Genomic DNA, 6,354 nt, shown 5'->3' on the forward strand with positions numbered 1-6,354 from the left:
CACACAGCAGTCATATGAGGAGCCATTCCCCCGCCCAGCTCCGCTCCCCGGATTATCTCCAGCCTTCCCTGCACCTGTCCGCACATCGTGACCTGAACACAGAACTTTCCAGCCGAAGCTCCCCGTCCTCCTCCATACTATAAAGTCACCTGTTCAGCGGGCCGGCCGCACTGTTACCGCTCACACACCGACACCTTAACCTTGCTGCCCATTTCACCTCTACAGCGCTCCAAGCAGCCGCCGCTACCAGCTCCGACATACACAGCGTACTGCCAATCATTCGGATCTGGGCGGGGCTGACGGTGGGACCAAGAATGGGAAAAGGGGCGTGTATGTATTACAAACGGGCGTGGTTAATTATTGTAAGCCAGGGCTCGGGAGTGATTGATGGGTTGTCATGCGGGGGAGGGGAGGGGGCTTATGGGAGATTTATGTCTCTGAAATCATTTATTAAGTGCTGGGGTGTTATTGTGAGGGGGCAAAGGACTTCCATAATACAGGAGTGTTTAATGTTACTGAATAAAATAAAAATCTATTATTATTCAATATTATTAATATAAATACCTTGTATTTATATAGCACTGACATCTTACCCAGCACTTTATAACAGGGTTCTTCCAGAGGTTGTTTGGGGTTATTTAAACAATAAATGTCTCTCAAGTTAGTTATCACCAATGATGTTTTCCCTTCCTGTAAGAGACATTCTTCCCACTGACCACCACACTAATGTGATCTGTGGGTATAGTAATTATATCAGAAGTTCCCTGAAGACATGAAACTTATTCTATAAAAAGTTTGTGAAAGTCTGCTCTACAAAGTCTATAGTCATGTCCCTCAGAGGAGCGCACACCATATCAGAGTAAATGATTAGCAGGTTATATTGTGCTGCTTGTATGAAATCTTCATATAGTATATGTATTATATATATATCGTATGGTTCACCCTCACCTTGTGTTCTGGTGACAACTGTAAAAGTTTGGATTTCTGTCGGTGCCTGGGGTCACTAGGATGGAGAGGTGCATGTACTGCATGGGGACACAGCAGGAAAAATCTCACAAAGCTCCTGAATCTATTCCCACTAGTTGTTATATTCATCAGAATACAGAAGCCATATGGACTAAAGAACTAATCTAAAGATATTTACTCCATGTCATGTTTCCTGATTGTATGCAAGGACTCACTTTCCTGACCCCCAATGAGGGGGACACCTTTGCTCATGTTTTTGTGTCTATCTCCCTTGACATATCACATTGGTATTGGATTATAAGATGCTCTGATGGTATTTACGCTGTCCTACAATGTTTACTGTGGATCGACATCCCTACTGCTTTCATCTTACCCCTGTAATAATGTTCCCTTTAAGTCGTTTTGTATGTGTTTTATATGTGAGATTATAAACATAAAGATTGTTATAAAATCTGACAAAGCTTATTACACCTATTCATATTTTTTTATTTAAATCAAACAACCAGACATTGTTAGATAAGTATGTGTCCAGCAATGTCAATGGATGGTGATCCACAATAACTCTTCTATGCAACAGGTGATCCAGCCAAGCAGAATCATTGTGGGAATTATTCATCATCTACTTTCCTATGTACAGATATCAATAGACAATGAATGATCATACACACATTCATTCATGGCAAGCATGAGTGTCCTGGGTTGGGGAAGTAACACATGGGTGATCCAGCAAACCTGGAATGAACTTCTTAAAAATTACTGGCTATTGATAGACAAAAGTTCCCAATCCTGCACCTGATGCATTCCAAGTTTGCTGTATCACCCAGGTTCTCCCATGATATTTTGTCTTCTCCAGTCTTTAGGAGCTTTAATAAATCAGGCCATAAATCAGATGTGAACAATCCTCCAGCAATCGTAATTACAGTCATGAAAGTCAGTACCACCCACAAATGATCACAACATTGTCCTATGTATAGCACTGTGGACTTGTGTATTATTCTCTGTAATCTGGCCAGGTGTACATAACATTATTCATCTTTATCCAAAACAGAAATGATTCAAACATGGATACTTTTTAATATTTCTTCAGTCTCTTTCTCCTCTCATGAGACCCGTCACACTTTAATTTATTTACATTATTTCACGTGTTTATATGTTATACATGTCTTTATATGAGCATTTATATTATGCTTTCTTTTTGTCAAGGTGTATTTTTATAATAAAGAATTAGAAGCAGCAGGTATATGAAAGACAATATAAAACGTCAGCTAGTACAAATGTGGTGTTTTAGAGGAAAACAGATCAGCAATACAATTGGGAGTCACACAAGTATAATCTAGTAAGAAGTATCCAACCCCAGTCATAATCTAAACTTGATTCTAGAATACATTCTATCTTTCAATTAAAGTATATTCTAACTCTGTATCCAAATCACAAAAAGAGAAGAAAAATTCAGAGAAAGAAGGAAAAAGTGCAGAGAGTGGATTGAAGATTCCCCATTATATGTTTTCTGTTTATGAATAATAGATACTGAGGAAGCAAGATGGGTGCTTTTTTTTGCATTGTATGTTCACTTTAAAATTGCAGCATGACCTACAATATAAAATATAAGTGCATAAAGGAAAATTATTTATATAGTATTTAAGTGAATTTCTACAGGTTTTCACTTTCAAACAGAAATGTATTTTATGCAGTAAAAGGAGTATGTTACTGATGCAAAATTGACAATTGTGAATGGACCCTAAGTTGTGTCCATTTGCAGGGTGGCATAATGTGTTGCTTTGCAGCTTTATGATAGTAAACACTTATGCTGTATGTAAAGGGGCATTACATATTACTTGTGCCTTTTTTGATGGGTCCTATTTAATGTACAGCACTGCGTAATATGTTGGCGCTATACAAATCCTGTTTAATAATATTAATAAAATGGGTTGGCCATACAGCATATAGAAAGCTTTCAACACTGGGAACTATGCTATACCAGATCAGGATTTGTTCCAGAGCACCTCATACTGCAGCTCTCCAGCTGGGTTGGAAAACTATTGGACCACCTGTCCCTTTTAGTAAACCCAAGTGTATGTGCATCTATTGACAAGACTTTACTAAGCCTCCAAATTATAAGCCTTCTATTGGTTCCTGTCTGGACCTTGGTATACCCTGCCCACTGACATGCTTTCTCTTGACTGGCTAAATGTACCAGTTACAGATATGGCAGGCCACACCACTTGTTTCATTAAAATATGTTCTCCTTTTTTCCCATAGGTAGTATAATAATATTTCTGAAGCAGAGCATCCTCCCTTTAAAATGCCGGGCTTTCCACAAGGATGAGCGGTGCTTACTTCCCTCCAGGCTCATTTGCACAGGTGTGACTACATGCCTGGGATTATGGCCTTGTGGAAGAAGACAACAATGCAAACTATTGTTGGTAATCCCTAGTGGATATTTCCCTATAGGGATCTATATAATATATATATAATAACTGGCTGATAATTCAGACCATCATGAAATGGATCTAATCCAGTATTGTAAACATTTGACAACTAATAGCAAATGATTTTTAAAAAATTCATATATTTTTTTTAAATATAGGTTTGTTGGATCACTCAGGTTCACTTATGATAGTCTACCTTGTCCAGTCTCAGAGAACTTTAATACATTTTTTTTTTTTTGCTGAATTGCCTTTAGTGGAGAGTTTCACCAATCACTATTTCTTAAAGGTGTGTCACCAGATAAACAATTAATATGTGCCTGATACCTGGCATACCACCTACCTATCCATCAACTAGGCCAATCGAGTGTTGCAAACTCTGCTCCCCCATCTGGTCAGCCTAAGGTACATCAGCAGGGAGCACTCCATAAAAAAACAGCAGCCAATAGGAATTGATTTCTGACTAAAGGGGGAGCATTCCCTACTAATTTACATTAGCTTTTAGGAGCTGGGTAGAGTTGGCAGCCACAGAATGAAAATGTGTTAGTTTACAATAGATTTTCATTTATTGTGCAATGTCATTATAAAATCTATAAACTAATCTAAAAAAACATTGAATGTTGTATAGCTGCTTTACAGAAAAAAACATTTTAGAGAAAACAGAATGGTCATGGACAAGACTCCTAGGTCCCTTTTATTTTCTACTGAGTACATAGTATAAAAGTATCAAATAGCAGCTATTATTTTATATATATAGTGGTCACATTCAGGAAAGGAAAATAATCAAACTACAGTGAATAAAAGAAAAGAAGTGCTGAAAGCTCAATGAAACAATGTGGAACAAAGTGGATATGTGAGAAATTGATACTACTGTGTCAAGGCAAAGCATTAAATGGACAAGAATCACATTACATGCAGTGCGACACACATGCAAAACATTCAAAAACTAAGTATAAAACGAAAATAAAAAAATCATTTTAAGGGGACCAGCATGTATGATATTTCTGGGAAAAGTAAAATTAGATCAATTTATTAGAGAGAGTTTAAACTGACGAGCATCAGAAACCTGTTGTAGTGGAGTGACCTACCTGAAAATCCCTATAACTGTGAGCTGCAAACCTGTTTTTACCTGTAGCACGGTTTGTAAAATGAACAGAGAAGGTTTAAGTTCCAAGAAAATGCAAGCAAAATCAAACTGGGTATACTGATGATGTTTCAGATATGCCAGAGCAGCCATTCTCAACCAGCGTACGATGGAACTCCAAGGTTCCTCCAGAGGTTGGTAGGGGTTCCTCAGACTCTGGCTGACTTGACCTCCTCTGTATTCTTTCTACTAACATACCAGTTCCCAGTTTAGGAGGTCTCCAAGACCTGAAAATGATTTCAGAGATTCCCCAGTCTTTATTGGAGAAGTATATTGAGTTTCATTGCTTGCACAAAACTTTTGCTTTGTGAATTATTAATTTTCTTTCTAGCATGCTAAATTTAATGAAGGTTAGAGGGATGATATACATTTATAATGTTACTTTTTTCCATGGATGCCTTGAAAGGGTTGTTGAAGCTTCAATCTAGATGCTTAAGCCTAAAGTATAAGTAAACTTACCTCCCCTTGCTCCTTTACTGTCTTCTTCACCTGGTCCTTCCCTGGATTCGGGATCTTTGGTCATCTTCATTGGCCCGTGACATAACTCTTGTGCATGCACATGGGAGCTTGTTTGTATTCAACACCAATGTATGCTGACATTATACAGAATAATAACCATTTTTTTTAATTTAGAAATGTCCCCACAGGTTCCCCCGATATCAACAGGAATTTGGGTAACAATACCATGTTTAGGGCTTTGCAATGAAGTTGCAAAGTCAGCAAAGGTAAAATTGCAAACGTAGAAGTTTTTAAAAATGATTATTGCCTCCTATTGAGCAACAAAACAGAGAGGAAGCATGAGATGGGAGAATTATAAGGGTAATTTACCTTTACTTCCATAAAGAGACCAATGGTTCCTCTCTACAGCAGGCGGGACGTTTTTTTTTCTTCTTTTAAAGAAAACAAACTGTACATGGTCATTCACATCATCACAGTAATGCACTCTGATTTGCAATTTATTTTGAATGGTATCCTGAAGCACATCCATAAATTACCTGAATTGCAGAACAACAAAACATACAATAACAATCGTTCTTTGTGCTGTTTCTTGTTGGTTCATTGTCCGATCTGGTGCATTGGCAGTCAATAGATGCCTTAACACAATGCTTGCTAAAGACACAATCATTTAAACCAAGCACCGGAATATGAAGGACTTTTGCTTGCACATGATTGGATGAAGTCAGCAGAACTTCACCTCATTCAAAAAATTCAATATTCAAAGAGAAATTTGATGTGGCTTAGAGAATGAGAGTGTTAACTTCAACTATCTAATCATGAGCAACTAAAATCCATTTTTTATTTTCTTTGCATAACTGGATGTACTTTTCACTTCATTCACTAAGATCAGTTGTAAATCACAATGAAAGAAATGCTTTTACTTTAGTGGATCTGCTGTCTATTTCCAGCTAATTGGGTATTATGAGAAATGTGAGACATCAGTAATATAATTGTACATAGCAAATGACTCAGCGGCCACACCTGCCATTTTACATCACATTTCAATCTGCAACATGCAACGTCATGGCAGCTGCACCTTTTCTTTGAAATACATTTCAAACAATTTAAATGAAAACAAATGTTTTTATTGTGCAGGAAATAATACAGGTTTCTGTTTTATGTCACTGGTCATCACAACTATAATATGTCATCGTATAAAAATATATATTCAGGCATTATATTTCGAGCACTGCCATATGGATATAAAACACCATACTGCATCCCTTGTGTGAGCTTAATATACCACATCATTAACATTATGCTGTGCTACAGCAATTCTAACTGTAATCAAAGTCATTCTTTATGTAATTTTATTGGAAA

General features: G+C 37.3%; 1 protein-coding gene and 1 long non-coding RNA gene across 2 annotated transcripts in view; one reads left to right on the forward strand and one right to left on the reverse strand.

Annotated features, from left to right (window-relative positions):
* Window positions 1-284, reverse strand: part of GRTP1 (growth hormone regulated TBC protein 1) — a 22,680-nt gene extending 22,396 nt beyond the window's left edge. The window contains exon 1 of the mRNA XM_072412350.1: window positions 150-284. The gene's annotated coding sequence lies outside the window, so the exon portion shown is untranslated. The remainder of the gene's footprint in view (window positions 1-149) is intronic.
* Window positions 195-6,354, forward strand: part of LOC140331379 (uncharacterized) — a 22,115-nt gene continuing 15,955 nt past the window's right edge. The window contains exon 1 of the long non-coding RNA XR_011920921.1: window positions 195-330. This is a non-coding gene — a long non-coding RNA (uncharacterized lncRNA). The remainder of the gene's footprint in view (window positions 331-6,354) is intronic.

This window comes from Pyxicephalus adspersus, chromosome 1 (assembly GCF_032062135.1).
Source record: "Pyxicephalus adspersus chromosome 1, UCB_Pads_2.0, whole genome shotgun sequence".
NCBI lineage: Eukaryota > Metazoa > Chordata > Amphibia > Anura > Pyxicephalidae > Pyxicephalus > Pyxicephalus adspersus.